The 20,941-nt window shown below is 41.4% G+C and overlaps 1 non-coding gene across 1 annotated transcript; it reads left to right on the forward strand.

Moving 5' to 3' along the window:
• The first annotated feature begins 5,294 nt into the window (after positions 1–5,294).
• On the forward strand, positions 5,295–5,397 carry LOC127539569 (U6 spliceosomal RNA). Its single transcript, XR_007947994.1, has one exon. It is a non-coding gene; the product is annotated as a U6 spliceosomal RNA (small nuclear RNA).
• The last annotated feature ends 15,544 nt before the right edge of the window (positions 5,398–20,941 follow it).

Raw genomic sequence — 20,941 nt, forward strand, 5'->3', positions numbered from 1 at the left:
ATACTGGGGGTGGGAGCACTTGATGCCATGGAGGAGCTAAGTGCTGGAATGGAGACAATTGCAATTGTTGTAACTGATATTTCTAACCTCTTCTTTTTTCTCTTACTCTTTCAATTCTCCAATTTGTCAACTGATCTATGACCTCATTTATGTATGTATTCCTTCCAGGAATGAGGATCTCAGCCTTATCCATGCTGGGTAGTCCTTGGGCATAGCCTTCCATCGTGGGTAGAAGAGGGTGAACAAAAGGGAGGTCAATATACTGCTCCAGGGGCCACCTTCCAATTTTCTTGGCATGGAAAATTAGTCTGTAATTTGGAATTCAGCCTTTGGCGGGGGGGAGAGCAAGGAAACAGCAATTCAATAGAAAATGTCCTATCTTGATTGTGACCTGGCTCAGGGTAGATGATGCAAATGGTTTAGCATAGGTGGTGCTATGATTAGGTAGTACAGCTGAGTTGAGAACTGAGAAGGAAGAAGGGACACCCCTCCTTCAGTTAAATGTTTATACCTGTTCAAAAAAGACTCAATGCTGGCCTAAGGAGAGAGCTCTTTGAACTGAATGAGATTTGCTCTGGAACAATCAGGTGTACTCCCTGTCTAGCACCAGAGCTGTTCAGGGACCGTGGAGTGCATTGTCTGTCAGCAAAGGTGTCTAAGCAGCCAGAAAAGTGCCAAATCATCGCAAGAATTACAGCAGCAATGACAACTGTAAGAGCCATGTCAGCAATGACAATGGTAGCAGAACCAAAGGCAACCATGGGAGAAACACCAGCAGCAACCTCAACAGTGTAGCTATCAGTTTGGCTCCAGAAAGGGCAACAGCAGGACCAACAGCAGCATCCCCAGAAATACCAACAATAATGTAACTATCAACAGAAACAGTAGCAACATCCCTAGGAACAGAGCAAAACCAACAACACTGTAACTATCAATAGAAACAGTAGCAGTATCCCCAGGAACAGCAGCAAAACAAACAACAACGTAACTATTAATAGAAACAGTGGCAGCATCCCCAGGAAGAACAGCAAAATCCATGAAAATGTAACTATCAAGTCCACCAGCAGTACATGAAAGGTAGCAGCATCCCTAGGGACAGCCAGAACAGCAGCAACAAAATAACAATAATCCCAGAAGCAAGAAGAACACCTGAAACAATAACCCTAACAGCACTGGTTACAACAAAAATAGCAACCACAGCTGAAACAGTAAGAATAGTCTCCATAAGGGCAATGGCGGCAGCAGCAACAGTAACAAGAACAGTCACAAAACAAACATCTCCAAATGATTCAGAATGAAACTTGTTGAGAATCTAGGGATTTAATTTATGGAACAAATTAGAACCTTGTGGGAAGACTTCTTCCTCTTCCTGAGGAATTTATTATTTAAAATTCATAAGGTCATAGAATTAGAGCTAGAAGAAACTCAGAGGCCATGGCTTTCTTTTATTGAGGGGTATGAGCATTGTCCTGACAGACAATGCACTCTACGGTCCCTGAACAGCTCTGGTGCTAGACAAGGAGTACACCTGATTGTTCCAGAGCAAATCTCATTTAGTTCAAAGAGCTCTCTCCTTAGGCCAGCATTGAGGCTTTTTTGAACAGGTATAAACATTTAACTGAAGGAGGGGTGTCCCTTCTTCCTTCTCAGGAAGAAGTCCACAAAATCCCTGTCCTTTATTATAATTGTGCCAAGGATGCTTTCAGTGAACCTACAGAAGTTAAGCTTTTACCATTGTCATTGTCAACATCATCATCGTCACCAGGAGATAGTATGTTTTAACTTTTACAAAGCACTTTGCAAGCATCTTCTGATGGTCATCCTCATGATAACTTTGAGAAGTAGACACTATTATCAATACCATTTTCTAGATGGGGAAACTGAGGCAGCTTGAGATGAAGTGACTTGCTCATGGTCACACAGCAAATGTCTGAGGCAGAAATTGAAATCAATTGGTCATCTCTCCAGGTTCAGTGCTCTTATACAACTCTAACTATAATTATTAATTAACATCTAGAATTCTTATTCTTATTCAATTAGAAAAGGTGACTATTTGTTCCCCTTGTGCAATAGCCTCTAAGACCTTAAATATAAAGGAATAGCAGGAGAGTAACTTGTCCTAGAGTCATTTCTAACTGAACTACAACATGTCTGTGAAAAAGGTTGAAATGACCATTTAAAAATAATAATTCAGAAAACATTAGCTAATCACCTATTCTGTATATTACTGTGGGAGATAAAAAACATATATCTGACTTCTTAGAACTTACAATCTAGTGCCTATATGGCCAATTATCATGTAATCGTCTGTGAGCTCAATTCTTAATGTCACTCTTCTGGCTTCATCTCACAAGAGTCTCTTATTCTGGAATGATGAAGTCTTCATTCTCAAGAATCTAACCTCACTGAGAGCAGCATCATTTCATTGGACTTCACTTTTCCCCTCAATAAAAGAAAGCCATGGCCCCTGAGTTTCTTCTAGCTCTAGTTCTATGACCTTATGAATTTTAAATAATAAATCATTCCAGCAAACTTGATAGAAAATAACTTGGGTTGTGCTGAAGATGAATCCACTGCTGTCTCCCATCTGTGGGGAATGGTCTTCATTGAAGTTCCCTCTCCTTAAAAAGGTGATCTGATGCCTCCTGCTTTTGCCTGAGTGAGGCAAGTGATGGATGGAGCAGGAGACAGAGAGATCAAGAGCTTGGCCTGCACTTGGCTCCCCTGGCTTTCTTTACAGCTTGACTCTCTTCCCAGCAAAGCTAGAAGAAAGCAAAGTCGCAGACCATCTGAACTCTGTCCAAACTTCAGTTGTTTCTGAATTTCTGGTTAGAGGCATAATATATTAATGCTCTACCACTTTTATTGTGTTCCCTTTAAAATTTATATTAAGTAGATTGCTACATTATGGTAATGTACTAAATTACCTAAAGCAAAGTAATACGATGATTAACTAGCCATAAACATTGGTTTATGGTCAGTTTGTAAAGTATTTCGATGATTAACGTTATACATTTCCATATCAGTTGGAAACTGCAGGATGAAATATCTGTGGATTGACTCAGGGCTATTAAGAATAATGAAACAGTAGTGTAACTTAGGATCCAGTTACATTTCTGCAAGTAAACTTGGTTTTCTATCTCCTTGCCAAGTGCCTGGGAAATTCATTACTTTCAAAAGAAATGCCCTGGGCTCTCTACATCTGTCCAGAAAAGGGGATGAACATTCACATTGCCATGTGTGGGAGAGTCATGGGAAAGAAAGCTGATCCAATGCTCTTGGGGTTTCTCCCTGAGGTTCTGTGCTATATGTCCACAAAGAGCTGACTTGGGTTCATATTCATTCATCTGCCTTTCATATATTGTCAGCTCTCCGAGGACAGGGACTGATCCACTCTGGTCTTTGTTTTCCCAGTGCCTAGCTCAGTGCATAGCACATTTAGTGATTGTTGTATTGCTTCAGTCAGGGTATACTCTTTGTGACCCCATTTGGGTTTTGGGGGCACAGACAATATAGTGGTTTTTCATTTCCTTCTCTAGCTCATTTTACAGATGAGAAGGTAAAATGACTTGCTCAGCTAATAAGTGTCTGAGGTCAGATTTGAACTCAGGTCTACTTTATTCCAGGTCCATTACTTTTATCCACTGTGTCACTTAGTTGCCCTGCCAAGCACATACTTGGTACTTAATGAATGTGTGATTATTGATTGGTTGGACTTTGGTAAAGTTCGGTACAATGGAGTAAGCTCTGAGTTTAGAGGCAAAAGACCTGGCTTCAAATACCAGCTTTGCCATTTCACTTCCACCTTACTAGACAAAGAAACATTCTAGCTCTCAATTTCTTCTCCTGTTAAAATCAGACTCATCCTAGATGAACTCCAGGGTCTTTTCAGCTCCAAATATGGAATCAGTCAGCACGATTAAGGAATTGGGTTCTTGGTTTATACCTCATTTGATTTCTCCAGGCAGCCATCCTGTCCTCCTCACTCTCCATGGAGGGGCTGACTCCATCATCCTGTCATTCATAAGATCAAATTCCAGTGCTCACTTAAGTCATGGTTGAGTTGATCTGTATTTATAGAATTTTTTTCTGAGATCATGAACATTGTAGGTCAAGAAAATCTTAATTTACTCTCTTTCTTGACCCCCAAATTGCCTTAGTATAGGAAGAATAAACATGGACACATTGCTCCCGGTACCTGAGCTAGTGTGCTTCATACCAATTGAGAAGCTCATGGACTTGGTCCAGGGAGAGGGCCTGGAATGGCCTGGGCAGGTCTCCACCTAAGCCATCTGCCATAGTTGGCTGCCCTGGACCCAGAGAACAGGCATTTTGTGTATTTTTGGATAGTGAGGCAGCTGTCTCATCACCACCACTCCAATTTCCAGGGACAGTCTTTGGCAAGAAGTTGGAGAGTTTACAAAATATTCATACCTGATGAAAATCACTTTTAGCTAAATTGTGTTTTCTTCTTGAACAAAAAAGAATTGTGAACATTGAATCACTGCTGTAGACCCTTCTCACTTGAATAGTTTTTCATGCTGCCAGGATCTCCAAATGGAAAGGGACCTTGAGTTCCATCTAGTTCATTCCATACCAGAATACAATTTCCCTCTAAAGAATATACTTCACAAGTGGTCATTTAGCCTCTGAAACTAGCTTATGTCACTCATTTTGCTTTAGTCCTATACCTGTGATTTAATTGGTACAGGGACTCCTTAGCAGGCAAATCCCTTCAGCCATGAAGCTCAAAAATTGCCTGTGATTTATGGTCTTTGGGAGCTGCTTGGGACATTGGTAAATTAAGTGACTATCCCGGAGTCACCCAATCATTGGGCATCCAAGGCAGGACTGGAACCCAAGGACACGTTAGTATTCTGCCTCTCTGAGTTGGTTTGTAGGTATTGATACTCTAGTCAACCAGAAGTGGGGATGAATCAAACATATCCATCCTTATATACATCTTAATGGCTTTCTTGTGTCTAAGGGCAAACACACTCCCATTTTTTCTTCCTATTGAAGAATCAAGAGGCAAGTGCACAAGCCTATTGGCTTTTGATAATTTCCGATAAATGATTAAATGTTCCCTGCCCTTATTAGAGTACAAGCTCCTTGAGGACAAGGTGTGTCTTGCTTACTTATATTTGTCTTCCAAGTGCCACATTCAGTGCCTGGTACATAGTAAGCACTTGGTGATTTTTTTTCACATTTTTTTGTATTTATGCAATTTTTGTGATTCTAGCAAATCAATTCCCCTTTCTGGGCCTCAATTTCCACATATGGAAAATGACCAGGTGCTCCCTTGGAAGCATGGAGACTAAAATTGGAACAATACAGAGAAGATTCTGGTCTCTGGGCAAGGATGGCATGCAAATTCATGAAACATTCTATAGTATCTGTACTAATAAAAAAAATAAAATGAATAAATCGGACCAGATGACTTTGGGTCCTTTCTGGCTCTAGGATTATAATCCTACATTGGAAAACTCTGAGAAATAACTTCCACTTTTTGTGTCTCAATTTCCTTATCTGTAAAATGGAGAAGTTAACCTGGGTGATCTCAAAGTTGCCATCTAGGTCTAAACATCTCCTTACTATTCTCTATTGGGAACACACTCATGTATATTTGTAAACATATCGAAAGCATCATTTGCATGTGTGTGCATATATATGCACAATCACATTTGTATATGATCCAAAGACCCGAAGCTATGGCAGACAACATGACCACTTCCTGTTTTATGTGATTCTGGTAGTGTCCAGCCTTAGATCACATGGGATTTCGCCTCCAACTTCCCAGTTTTCTGCTGCCTTCATTAGACTACCTCGTAATTAAAACTGGAAACATTTCAAAGTCCTCTGCTATCTGTGAGACCGTAATGAGGCAGAGAGGCTTGGGGGTAAAGCACAAGGATCCGAAGGCTGACGTTGGCGTTCTCTGATCGTTGGGGTGGGGGACGAAAGCGGAAACCTCAATACTGCACAATCTGAGTGTGGAGAAACCCATTAGGCAGTCGGGCACACTAATATTCAGGACATTAAATGGCTGGCAATAGCTCTCCCGTGCTAAGTATAATCTCACTATCTGTGGGAAAAGAGAAATCTTCTGCATCATATAAATATATTTCCATTTTCAACTTTGCCAAGCAATTCCCCGTGTGGAGGGAGGGGCGCTGCCTGGGGATTAATGACCAGCCGAGGGTAATGACTCCTGGCCCTGTGCGAGGCCATCAACGCTTCTCAGTTGGTTATTAATCCCCAGGAAACAGGCATCAATCTGTCAGGGCTGAGCCAGCATTTACTGCCAAGGAGTGTGGCCCGTGAGTGCCAGCAGCCGGTTTCTCCAAAGCAGGACCCCTCAGAAAAGTACAGCCTGTCCCAAGGAAATGGGCACCCTGGGAAGTAGAGTCAGATGAGCTACCTATCACCTCATGTCTCCCTGGCCCATAAAAGGCTTCACCAACTGCCTCTGGGTAAATGATCCAAAATCTTGGGAAGACCAGAAGTTTCTTGAAGGCAGGGGCTCCGTACTCTCTTCTATAGTCCCTTTCAGATAAGCCCCAATAAACTTGACTGATTTATCTATTATTTCCTTATCTTTAGACATGAACATAACAGGCAGCTACAGTCCATCATTGCCAAGACACCTGAGGCAAATGAGATGAAAGAACTTTCCACAATCTGATTTTAGTGGCACATGCGACTCAAACAGAATAATAATAATGTCTATCATTTATATAGCACTTTAAAGTTTACAAAGGGCTTTAGAAATATCTCATTGGATCCTCACAATAACCTGGGAGGGAGGAGCTATTATTTTCCTCATTTTACTGATGAGAAAATCAAGACAGATTTTCCTCAGGTCACCAAGGTAAGAAAAGTCTAAAGGCAGATCTTTCTCATCCTGGACTCACTGTTCTAACCACTGGCTCATCTATATTCCTGATTTGATCCTCACAATAATCTAGGAGGGAGGAGCTATTATTATTCTCATTTTACTGATGCGGAAACCAACACAGATTTTCCTCAGGCCACCAAGATAAAAAGTGTCTAAGGGCAGAGCTTTTTGATCCTGGACCCAGTGTTCTAACCACAAGCTCATCTACATTCCTGATTTTCTCTTTCATGCTCTATCTGGGACAAAATGGTTCCCCAGAAAGATGGTTGATTTGAAAGGTGAGTCTCTTTTATTTTTAATTTAAAATTCAATTGATTCCTTTTTTTTTTTTTTTGTCTTACTGCATTTACCAATAAACAACCTCCCTCTCTCAGACAATTATTATTTATCCAGTCTACTATATACCTCCTAGTGGCAATGGGTCCTACTGCATAGAGATCTCTCTATATTCAAAGCAGGTTCAAGTCCAGTCTGTGACATATATAGTCTCTGTGACCATGTGTAAATCACTTCTACTTCAGCACTCTAAGGAACCCCCCAAGATACTATGTTTCTGAGAAAGTGCCAGTCTTTATTACTGCAAAGATTCCCTAGATGTGGGATTTCCCTGAACCAAATAAACCACAAGTTTTGTCCCTGTCTTCACTGCCAGGCATTGGAACAGTTGCTGAGGAAGAAAAGACAAAAACAATAAAATTCTGCCTCCAGGAGCTTCCACTCTAGCTGCAGAAGGTCACATCTACATATAAAACAAGAATAAAAGGAAAAGTGATTCAGTAGAGTGACCATAACATCCACCAAGGCAAGCATCAGTGTTTCCACTAAAGACTTTACTATTGTCTACATGTGGTGCTTCCCTCTTAAAAGCACAGAATGACTTTTTCTTTTTTTTTTTTTTTTTTTTTTTTTTTTTTTTTTGTTTCAGAGCAGCTTGTGAATATCAAAGAGGATGGTTATTTTCTGTAAAATGTTTTTTCTCCTTAAAGTTTTCAAAGGATTGCCACAAATAGACCAATTAAGCTTATTTTCCATTAGTGATTGAACTAAAAACTCCCTACTCAACCTTGCAAGTATGTTAAATGCCTTGAGCAACAGGGTTATTGTGAAGATGCTATTTAGGGCTCACTTCAGTGTATTCAGAGGCAAAGTTTGGGGTTTGTAGTCTAAGCAAGCTTTTAAAAAAGCTCTTTTCCTTTCCATACAAACATATGTGTATATATATATATATACATACATATATAATATGTGTATATTATATATGTATATATACATGTATATGTGAAAGAGACAGTAAGAAAAAAAGGAAGGAGGGAGAAAGGATGGAGATGTAGATGCAGAGGCAGATGGAGGGAAACATTTGGATTATGTGAAACTCAGATTCTTCTGCTGATTCATCTACCCCAAGTGTCCTGGGCTCCCTCATTTCCCCGGTGAAATGGGAAAATCATGAGGCTAGAGAAGAAGAAAGCTATAATGCTCTGACATTATGGCAGAGTCATTGGCTATCTCTGAGACTCAACTAACTATAGTATGGAGAAGATGGGCTTATGTCTCTAGTCTCATTTAATTTAATCATGCAGTTTTTTTTTCTATTAGAAATGTAAAGATTGTGTTTTAAGAAAGAGCCTCTTTTTCTTGAAGCACAGATCAGTCATCTTCTGCATGAGACCCTTCTTCCTCCTCACAACTGCTAGTGTCCCTCTCCCCTTAACTTAATTAATTAGCTTACATTTATTTGTATTTGTTCTATTTGTATTTATTCTGTTGTTGTTCAGTCGTTTCAGTCATATGCAATTCTTCATGTTCCTATTTGGGACTTTCTTGGCAAAGAAATTGGAGTGGTTTGCCATTTTCTTCTCCAGCTCATTTTACAGAACTGAGGCAAGCAGGGAGAAGTGACTTACCCAGAGTCATATGTAAATGCATGAATGTGGATTTGAATTCAGGGTTTTCTGACTCTAGGCCCAGTGCTCTCTACATTGCACCATCTAGCTACCCATTCATTCTGTATATACAAACATTTGTTGGGTACTCTCTATGTGCCCAAGACTGCATTTAAACTTAATTCCACATACATAGCTTAGACACCTTAATACAGCACAAAACCTGTTCTCACGGACCTGAGAACTCACTGGAAAGGATAGAAAGACGATAGATTTAGCCCTAGAAAGGAAGAGTGCTTATCTAGCCCCGCCTACCACTCTTATTTTGCAGAGATGGAAAATGTCCAGAGAGATTGATTTGTTCAAGCTACTAAGTGCCAGTGGCAGGATTTGAACCTGTCTCCTAAATCCACAAGTCAAAGGAGTTTAATAGAAGCAATAACATTAGAAACCTGCCTTTAAGTAAAGAAAAACTGGGCCCAGTTCCCTGGTCTCAATTTCTCAATCTGGGAGAAAGTTGACTTCAAAGTGCCAAAAGATTGTTTTAATTGTTTATCAAGAAAAAAATCAACTATCACTAGCTATTAGGCAGCAGTCACAGGATGTCCTATGCCTGACAATGAATCCTGAGTCCCTGGCAAAGCTAAGATCACCCAGAAGGGACCTCATTGGGTTCTCCCCCATTTGTTATTTTCCTTCAAGATCAGTTTAATCTCCAAATCTTCAATTCAGACTTTTCTGGTTTTTTCAGCTGTTATTTCCTCATTCAATTACTTAAAAAAAATTGTACATATGGGGATATGAACAATCCCACTCCCTATTGAATGTAAACTCTTAGAAGCCAGAGGTTGTATATAACATATATTTTATCCTTGTTTTCTTAGCATCTGGCATTTAGTAGGTCCTTTATGAATGCAGTGGGGAACCCTAAAATTTAAAGGAAGCTTCAATAACCAACAATATCCCCAGAAAGTCAGGACCAAGTCCAAGCTCGGAGAAGAGATTCCCAATTTCATCAAATTTTGATGAGCATCAGTTCAACCCAGACTTAGTGTGAGGGATGATAGCCAAGAGCCCCAAATCAAGTAGTTGGTCTAGAAGGAAAGTAATACGTCTCGCTTAAAGTTTAGGGAGGGATGGGGGAGGGGGTTAAAGAAAAATCTTTGCCAGCTGAGTCTTAACTCACATGTTGTTAGAGGGAACAAATAAAATAGTGTTTTGCAAACTTAAACTAATACATAAATCACGATTATTAATAACACTAATTGAGCCAGCTCACCTAGTCAAAAACACCACCATCTGAGCATCAGACTCAGTTTCTCGGGCTCGGAGCTGATACTGCCCTCTAGCTGCTGCTTCCCATTTTATTTGTATCCAAAAATGACAAGAAAAGTTTCCCAGAATGCTTTTCGAGCACTCACCTGCTGTTTAAGGACACTAGCCCTGCTGCGAGGGTGGAACGCCTCTCTCCTCCTCCTTCCCTCCAAAACCATCCCAGACTGAGATGCCAGCTCTCAGCTCTCTCTTCCTTTTCTGACATTTCAGTGTTTCAAAGGGGGGAAAGCTTTCCTTCCCATCGGATTGTCACTAGCCCAGCTCGCCGACAATCACAATGGAAACAAGTTCCCTTCGCAGCGTCTCCGGCTTTCACATGTTTTTGCATAATGAAAGGGCTAATAGAACATAACAAATCCTAAACTGTTTTCACAAGGAGTAGGGAAAAGATGTGTAAAAGGATGCTCCGTCTTGCCTCCTTCTGTTCACAATGTATCGAAATACAACAAATGGTGTTCTTGCTCTTTCTGTCTGTTTCCCAATCTGTTTGGAGAGTAGCCACCCTCCCGAGCCAAAGCTAATATCTGACACTTCCTGACATCGTGAAAGCCTCCATCTGCCGAGCGCGGGCCCCTGGCCTTTTGCAAGACGCCTTGGCTCGGTCTCTGCTGAAGCTTCCCTCGGAACGCAGGGATCCCTTTCGGGGGAGCCTGGTGATCGTCTAACAAAAGGGATCACGGCAAGATCCCGGGCGCCTGCCGTTCCAGCTGAAGAGTGCGAGGACATCACCGGGGCCCTTCCCGGGCGGGGGCGAAGGTGCTGGCTGGCCTGCGATCTTCATTTACTTTCCACCCCCCCCCCCCCACACACACACTGCTGCAACACTCACACACTTAGACACACACATATATATATATACTCATTACACATGTACACACACCTCATGTACACTAATACACACATTCATACACATGCAGATACATTCATACATACACTCATATAGACACACTCATATGCACACTCACACACATACATATATACACTCATATACATAGACACACACACTCATACACATACACACATACACTTAAACAAATACTCATACATTCACACACACTCATACTCACATACACTCAGACACATACAGATACACTCATACACACTCACACACATACTGTTTATAAAAAGAAAATCAACTACCATCGGCCATTAGGCAGCAGTCATGGGTGTCTTTGCCTGACAGTCCTGAGTCCCTGGCAAAACTAAGATCCCCCAGACGGGACCTCATTGGGTTCTTCCCCATTTGCTATTTTCCTTCAAGATCAGTTCAATCCCCAAATCTTCTATTCAGTCTTTTCTGAAATAAACCCTAGTTTATGATAACAATGGGCATCATGTGTATAGCATTGTAGGTTTGCAAAGCACTTATACACACACACACACATTTCAGAGATAGGGACCCAAAATAACTGAAATTTAAGCTGTATCTAGTTCATTAACATTAGAAAATTAAACCATTTCTCATTCATTGAAAGAGGATATTTTCAATGACTCAAATTTGGGGGAAGAAAGTGTGTGTGTGTGTGTGTGTGTGTGTGTGTGTGTGTGTGTGTGTGTGTGTGTTTGAAAGATTACAAAAGAAAACCCATCACCTAATTTCCTACTTCAGGAAGACATCCATATACACATACACCATTGGGAAATGGAAGAAAACATTACAAATCAACAGCATTTTTTGCCTACCCTCTAAGTGCTGGATAGTGTTGCCCCAGATCTTAGGTTAATGAGGTTGCCTTCTCCATTGGGAGATCAGGGCACTTCCACGGTAGATAAAGAGACCTTTAGCGTCAGCAAAGGATAGTCAGCTCTTCCTGACTGCTTGTCCAAACCTCTAACCACTGCCCCAAAGAAGACAAAGGGATCTCAGAGTCAGAAAGAACCAGTTCAGCTCTCACCTCCTGGCTTTGTGGCCTTGTCCAGATGACAAAAATGACTTTTAGGTCCTGAGGATGCTCTAAAATAATTAGTGATAGGACGAGTACAAATTTATGTTTTCTTGCTATTGGAGAAGTCTCTGTAACAAGGAAGCCACAGGCCTTGTCTAAGTCAGTGGACTCGGTCCTAAGGCTCGATATAGAGGCCAGGCAACCCTTGCTCCTGAGGTGTCACAACTGCGAGGCAGCATCACTCCATTGAGGCCCAGAGAGGAGAAGGTCACAAAGCCTAGATCCGTCACCTACTGGGCACTTCTGCTGCCCCACATCCTCTCTGGATTCTCTGGGAATGAGGAAATGAAAGAATAGTATAGAGAGAGCAGCAAACGATCTGAGGAGGGGCATTCAGATTTGAACCTTGGCTTCCTTAATCTCTCCTTGTATGACCCTGGTTTGTGCTAACCGTGGGCATCATGTGCACAGCACTGTAGGTTTGCAAAGCTCTTTACAATTATTCTCTCATTGAATTCTTACAACAATCCTGCATGGCAGGTACTATTATTTTACATTTTACAGCTGAGAAAATGGAGGCACACCAGCTTCAAATGCCTCACTCACAGGTTACACAGTAAATGTCTGAGGCTGGATTTGAATTCGAGTCTTCCTAATCCCAGCCCCAGCATTCTTTCTGCTGGGCCACCTAGCTGTTCGTAGGTGTATACAAAGAGCATGGGACTGGGAATCAAAGACCTCATATCCAATTCTGCTACTCTGCCGCTGCTTATGGAAACTCAAATTACTAAACCCTCTGGGCTCAGTTTTCCAATCTGTGAGACAAGAGTGCTGGACTTGATGGCCCCTGAAGCTCCTTTGAGCAAATCCTGTTACCCTAAGTCCTTGAAATCCTTCCTCATCTATAAAATGGTGACAACCAGACTTGGATGGAACATCACACAGAACAGGTGGGACTCCAGAAATGGGAACTATCTCAAAGGGTCATAGGTCTGTCCAACACTCTCATCTGAGAGAGGAAGATGAGGAAAGAGTCGCCCATCAGTGTCTAGAGTCACTCCAAAGAGCTGAGCTATCCTCCAGGCCACAGAAAGGAGACATTGTGCAATTTCCTTCATGTAAATGTCACATGGGGGAATATTCAAAAGCTCCTCTTTGTTTTACATCTTGGGAAATGTGGGGCAGAAGGAAAAGACCTGAGATGCAACAGGAGAGCTTTCAGTTGTGTACATCAGGTCACCTGGAGTCCCTTACCAACTTTATATTCTATGAGTTTTGTCTTTTTGGAAAGAGAAGTAGACTGGCTTTCTGAGGAAAAAGCTAGAAAGTGGTGGAGGGTCTATTGGACTCAGAATTAGAATGACTTGGTTCATTCTATGGGATTATCGAGACTTCACTTTGTTGATGCCTCAATTTCTGCATGTGTAAAATGGAAGTATTGATGCTGTAGTATTTACCTCCATATGGAGTTGTTGTCAGGAAAACACTTTGTAAACTATTAACATGAAATAAAGATGGCAGGATGAATGACAGATCCATCCCAATAAACAACTGTGGCTCCAATAGTACCTGACATGAAAATGGGAGTCAGGCAGTTCTGGGTACAGGCTGTTCATGGAATCTGGATTTCAGTCTTGCTTCTGACTGTTACCAGCTGACCTCAGGCAAGGGACTTCCCTTAAAGCCTCAGTTTTCTTACTTGTACAAGGGTGATGATACTTGGTCCTATTTTGAGCTGGGATCATTTAGTTCTTGTTGTTAATATTATTTATTACTACTGTAATTGCTATTTATTGCAATCACTATTATTTATTATTGCTATTGTTATTATTTGTAATGACACATGTTGGTCACTTGACCTTGTTCAAGCCACTTGACCCTGATATTTTATTGCAAACAAAACCAGCCAGGGCTGCGACCACTTTTCACCAGCCTTGTCATTGAATGACTTTTACTGTACCCAATCCACCATCTAACAGGGATGATTTACCATCACTGAGGATATTGGAAAGAAACCAAATGCAGTCCCATAAGGTCTGAGCAAGAGACTGTCTTTGATTTGGATAGCTAACAAAGTTAGCCAGGGCAGTGTAATTTGGGGAAAGGGCTCATAGGCAGAAGGACTGGAGTTGAGACCTAGTCCCCAATTTGTTACAACTATGAGGAAGCCAGGACAGCTGAGTGGTGGAGGCAAGGAGGCAGCCCTGAAAGCCACAGTCTTCTCCCATTCTGAAGTTATTTGCAGCCAAAGTGTGGAAATTAGGAAATTTAGTTTCATTAGTTTTGTGTATAAAGGCTAATGTACAAAGTGAAAGGAACAGCGAGTTTTATGTGTCTTCCCTGGGATGTCCTCCTGCCTCTGTAGGAGGCTGATGACTCTAGTCTCTACCCACATCTCTTTCCCTCTGGTGTGCAAGTTACTGAGGAAGACTCATGGGTCAGCTTATAACATGAGCTTTCTGGACACAGAGAGCCTTAAATGTCTTAGGAAGGAAGAGGTTCAGCACTCTTGGCATGTGTTCTCCCAGCAAAGTTAAAGTGGATAAGACACTTTTTCTGGAGGAACAGGTCCTGGATTTGGATGCTTCCATTTATCTGAATGAGCTCTGGGACGCTGCACAAGTTATTTGAATTCTATTTAGTCAACGAGTCTTTAGGACTCTAAGTTGTCTAGACAGCATAGACCTGCCCTAGTAAAGGAAGCTTCCTTACCTGATAGTTCCTTATGCTTATGAACTTTGCCTCTGGATCCTTACCATCTAGCACAAGTCTGATGTCTAGTCCCTCACCCCCATCACACCAGCTAGGAGAAAGGAGCTCCTGCAGCCCATTCCTTTTTTAGCTTCTTTGCTGTATGGGGGATGGAGGGAGGATTTTACAAATGGAAAGTGCAGACTCAGTGAGTCACTCAAAAGACCATTTGGGGACAGTGAATACCATCATCTGACTTGTTGCTGTACCCCAACTCTAGAACCAGATTTGTGTATATCATACACAGTCTTCAGGCCTTGGAGTCTCCCGGAAAGAGACACCCTCTCTGGGAGCTGGTCTGGTGCTTTCTCCCAAGAAATGGCAAATTCAGATAGGCACTGAGAGCCACTTGGGAAAATGTGAGGTTTTTGTACCCAAAATACATCATGTTAAATGGAATTTAGTTTTCCTGGAAACTCTATGACTCACCTGGAAGTCATTTGGCATAGTAGGGAAAAGAAAGGATCAAGAACAAAACCTGAATAAGATAGAGGATAAAGATCATATCCTTTGAGAAACTTGTTCAGATACTCCCAATTATAAGAACTCAAGCCTTCATGTACTTGAAGAATGGAAGCTTCTGGAAATTAGAACTATTTCATCTTGGTCTTTGCATCCCATCATCCCAAGCAAATAGTAGGTGCTTAATAAATGCATGCTGCATTAGTTTTCATGTTCCATTTTTATCCTTAGGAGTCTGCTCTCCACAGACATTCCTATTGACCCCATGGTCATGTTACTTTTATCTGTTTCTGGGTTTCCAGGGACACACTAGGATTGGCCACTCCATGCGCTGCAGTGGTGTGCTCACCATGCTAAAAGAGATCAAGAAAGACCCGCGCTTGCAGGCCAAACTTCTGGTAGGGACAGATGAGAGAGGATGCTGCAAAGAGCCGCCCAGAGGAGGATGTCTGCAGAGATGTGATCTTCATCTCTGCAAAGAATATGCCCAGATTTGGAGAGGAAGAGCTGCAGGGGAGCACTGTTCGCTCACTCCCAGGAGGGTCAAGTAAATGGATTTGACTATAGAAACCTAGTTTTTTTTTTTTCAGGGCAACACATTGCATTGAAAAATGAAAGCAGATTGCTTAATTTTTTAGAAAAAATATGAATAAATTATGCAGACCAGCTGTTTTGAGTTGGAAAGAACTTTTAAGTGTTGATTAAAACCTAATTTGTTTTGTTTTCTCATGAAACATATGGGACAAAAATCCACAGGAACCGGGGTTGGGCCCAAATGATGTGGGACAATCTCAGCTATGTGCATGTTCCTTAGCATTTTCCAAAATAAATTAGCCACAGGACACCTGGGGGGCTGGACTTGGCGTTGGACCCCCAAGAATCCCCATCATCCTGAGGACTTGGAATCATGGCGGACTCTCAAGGAACAGGAAGGGTCATAAAAACATGAGGTCAGAGTAAAGGAAATTCACTTCTCTTTGTCTTATAATCACAGAATCACAGAATATCCAGACTGGAAGAACCTCAGTGGGTGCCACTGAGAGGTGAAAGTAGACCTGGATACCTAAAAAAGTGACATGATATGTGGGCAGAGTTGAGTGAACTGAGGCTGAATTTTGGACATTCAGACTCTTCAGGCCCTCACTTCTCACCTCTCAACTTCATGCTCCCTCTGAGTCCGAGGAAGCCCTAGCCCAATGCCCCCAGGTAGCCCTACCTATAAGGCAAATGTATCAGGAGCCAGGAGCTTTCCTCGTGAGCATCTCAGGAACTCTTTGTGCATTTGTAAGTGAATGGGATATTTAAAAAATCAAAAATAAGCTCTTATAACCAAGAGTGTTGCCTGGTTTTATTTTTATAATTCTTTTCTTTTCTCCTCTAACATTTATCTATCCTCTCAAGACGAGTGAGCTACATGTTTTATAAGTACACATGGCAGGCTATCTCTCACAGAGATGTCCCTCACCGCAAAGGACACATCCCCGGGCTTGATGTTTCTCAGAGGAATGGGCAGAGCAAGCCTCTCACCACACCTTCCCAACCTGGGCTCCACGTTAGTGGAGACTCATGTAGAGGTTATTGAGAGAGAGTTTAGGTGATTTAAATAGTCTCTGCAGTACAACAAACAAGCAAAAAAGAGATAAGGCAAAAGGAAGCGGGGAAAGAGCAGACATTATTCACTGAGAGACCAGCACAAGCAGCCTTAAAGGGTTCTGGGAACTTGTCAGTGAAGAGCTGAGTAGCGCTCAGCTGAGATGTCCCCCTGAGCCACTCAGAGGCCCTGGAACCTTAGGGAAGGAGAGGGACTGCGATTACTGTTGGGAAACCGGATCCCAGGCTGCTTGTAGGGCAGGCCGCCCAGGCCTGCTGCCATCACATGCGTCATCCCTCTAAAGGCAGGTGTGGTTTTCTTCACAGAACCTAAACATAGCACATTCTGGGGACAAATTGGACTCAAGGTTAGGAAAATCAAACAAAGCAATTCAATTCAGCAAACATTTATTAAGCCAGGCCCCGAAGGAGGCACTTAGGAGGGAACAAAGATGAACAAAGTCCTGTCATTGCCTCAAAAAGTCAGGATAATAATAGCCACTCACAGTTTTATAATCCTGTGAGGCACACAGGACACCAAACTCACAAGAATCCTGTGAGGTGGAGAGTGGCAGCACTATTATACCATGTTGTCGCTCTTCTGTTATTGTTGAGTCATTTTCCCAGTCATGTCCTATTTGGGGTTTTCTTGGCAAAGATACTAGAATGCTTGGTGATTTCCTTCTGTAGCTCATTATATAGATGAGGAAACTGAGGTAAAGTTGTGTGAAATGAGTTACTCAGGGTCACAGAGCTAGTAAGTGTCTGAGGGTCACTCACCCACCCCCTCCTAACTCTAGTCAATGCCTCTCTAGCATGTCTGACTCTCTTAGCTCATCTAATAGGTGGAATAAGATGGAGATACCAAAAGATAAACGCCACACAGAATAGACTGTTAAGTATTGGGCAACTCAGTGGTACAGAGAATAGAGTTCAGGAAGACCCTATGAGTTCAAATTGATTCTCAGACACTTATTAACTGTGTGACCTTGGGGAAATCCCTTAACCCTATTTGCCTCAATTTCTTCATTTGTAATCACATCTAGAGAAGAAAAAGGCAAACCACCCCAGAATTTCGGCCAAGAAAACACCAAATGGGGTTATGAAGAGTTGGTCATGACTGAGATTCTCCTTTGAGTGTTGGATACTCAGTGCTTTGCATGTCCAATGGAAGGAGAGGTCATCTCCCTCACATGTACTAGAGAAAAGGAGGTGCTTGAAGAGTATTTAAAACCACTTTTCAATGCTGATCTGGTGATGAAAACCATGATGGAAAATTGACTGAGCTGCTCAGTTCCCTCTTCTTATTTCCTTCTCTTTTCTCTATTAATTAGAATGTTGCTTGAACCAGAAAGGAAAAAAAAATGGTCAGTGGTATATAGAGACTGAAGAGGAAAGTAAAAAAGATCATAAGGGAGTGCCTGGTTCCCTTTGGGACGATTTTAAGTCACCTCACCCAAATGAAATACATCAATGCATGTGGAGAGACTTAACAGAAGAGATCCATAGACCACTGCCAGTCCAAAAAAAATGCAAGAAAGAAGGCTGAAGAAAAAGGCCATGTTGCTCCACTTTTCAAAAAGGGGGAGAGAATCAATTCTGCAAATTCTAAACCTATCAAATCGACTTCAATTATCACCAAAATTCTTAAATGCATTTGTAAAGAGTCTGCTAATGACAATCTAGAAAAGGCAAAGTGTGATCACAAAGAGCTAATAAGGCTTCATCAGGAACAGGTCCTGTCACACCAACTGAATAAGGGATGTTGTAGATCTAATTTACCCAAATTTTAGCAAAGTACTGGATAAATTGTATTGATCATCTGAAGGAAAAGAGAGGAATGTATTAGTCAATAGCACAATGAGATAGATTCTGGCCTGACAAAGGGTGAGACCAAAGAATTAATACTCCAATGTCAACTAGGAGAGCCTCCTCTAGTGGAATATCCCAGAGATCTGTATTTCAGTTTCTATTCTTTCATGTGTTTATTGCTAACTTAGATAAAAGTTTAGAAGGCATGCTGGTAAAAAAAAAATAGAGCTGATCTAAATCTAGAAGTAGTAGCTTCCCTCCATATATGACACAGAATCCAAAAAGATCTTGATAGGCCAGATCATTGAAGTAAAGCAAAAAAAAAAATTAAATAGCATGAATAAATATGAGACAGCTAAGAATAACTAAGTTCATAGGTACAGGTTGGGAGTGGATCAAAGCTAGGTAGCACCTCCTCAGAAAAAGAATTGGGAGTGTTAGTTGGTTGCTAGATCAACACAAGCCAGCAGTGTCATTTGGAAGCCAAAACATTTTTCTGAGACTGTGTTAAGAGAAAGTTGGATTTGAAATATTGAGAACTCCACTGCACATTGCCCTGATCATACACTGTGGTACTGGACTCAGCTCTGAATTCCACATTTAAGGAAGGGCATTGACACATTGGAGAGAAATCCAAGGAAGGCAATTAGGACAATGAAGGACCTTGAACTTATTCCATTTAAATATTGGCTTAAGAATATATGGTAGTTTACTCTGAAGAAGAGAGAAAGTTGAGGAGGAAATAAAAGTTATTGCATAGTTTTTGAAGAATTACAAGTTATATTCAAGATGTAGAACTTAGTGGCTGGTTGTAAAGGGAAGTCAATAATAACTAAAGTTTGGAGGCCAAGTATCTGAGACCATCATGGTTCCATCAACAGAAAGGAAAAGCTGAAAGAAGAGAATTTGGGGAAGAGTCTGCACAGCCAGTCAGTGCTTGAGATGTCCAGGGACTAAGAACAAAAATGTAGAGAGTGGGGTAGGGCTTTATGAGGACCAAAGGTGGGGAGACAAAAAGATCAATCAGAGATAATAGAACATAAGGAGAGAGAGGTTTTATGGAAGCCAAAGAAGGGGAGAGGGGATAGCATCTAAGCTGTACAAGCTCAAACAGAATAAAATCCATAGCAGAGACCTTTATTTTGGTCCTTAGAAAGGCTTTTTAACTTTCAAAGAACATTTCCAATTGGGCAATGGAGATAGAAGCCAGATATAAGTGATTGAGGAAGAAATGACTGGCGAGAAAATAATGAAAGCAAAGAATGAGAGAAAAGAGATGGAATTATAACTAGAAGTAATAGAAAGATCAAAGGAAGCCTTCATTTATTTATTTGCTATTAAAGTAGGGAGATCCTCAAAAGGGGGTACTAAGAAACAGGAAAAGAAATGGGGGGAAAGAGGAAAACTGGAAGGAAGTGAGAGGTAGAAAAACAGATGGCTGGAGAGATAGGGAGGGATGGAAGGAGAAAAAGAAAGATGGAAGGAGGGAGAGGGAAAGACAGAAATAGAAAGAGACAAGAAAAGAAGGAGGAAAATGAAGAGGAAGACATACAGAATGAGAGACAGACAGAGACAGAGATAGAGAAGAGATGGAATAGGGGTGAGAGTGGAAGAATCTTTCCTCTTGACCTCCTTGGAACAGGGATTGACCTCTAGTTATTTATGGCAACTATAATATTCTTTCAAAGCTCCCAATAGTTGGTACGCAGCATCAGTCACCACCACCAGGGCCTCCACTCCTCTGGTCTGCCTTGTTGTACAACTGCATTGCTTCAGATTATGTAGTCAGCAAAAGAACATGTTTTGAGCTCATTTCCTAAACTGCCTTCACCAAATAAAGCTGTATTGGCTTTGTTGTCCTGACTGATTTTTCACTGTCACATCAGTTTCATACAGAATTGCAGCCGTACTGACAATGTCCTGGGACGTGGAGATTTACAGTCTGTCCCAAAGTAAGGGAAGTCCAAAAGAGAAAGGAAACTGATGATTCCCATGACAGGGCTTAACTATCTGATGGAATCAAGCACACTACAATCCAAGCCAAACAGTTCTGTGTCTCTTAGCAATGGGGCTCTAAATACAGTTTCATTTCCATGTTTTTTTTTTTTTTAACGATTATCAAATTTTTGTAGTCCCCCAAAAGTTATAAATAATAGCACTGTAAGATGGGAAATTAAATAGAATACTCATTTGGTATATATAAAAGTTTAACATGATATCACCTCCCAGAGTATGGTGGTGGGGGGAAAATGGGGGGAGTGGAGATCAGCATCATCTAGAGCAAACATGATGCCATTTTCCTTGCTAGTTCCTCCAGGAAGTAA

This window comes from Antechinus flavipes, chromosome 5 (genome assembly GCF_016432865.1).
Source record: "Antechinus flavipes isolate AdamAnt ecotype Samford, QLD, Australia chromosome 5, AdamAnt_v2, whole genome shotgun sequence".
In the NCBI taxonomy this organism is placed as follows: domain Eukaryota; kingdom Metazoa; phylum Chordata; class Mammalia; order Dasyuromorphia; family Dasyuridae; genus Antechinus; species Antechinus flavipes.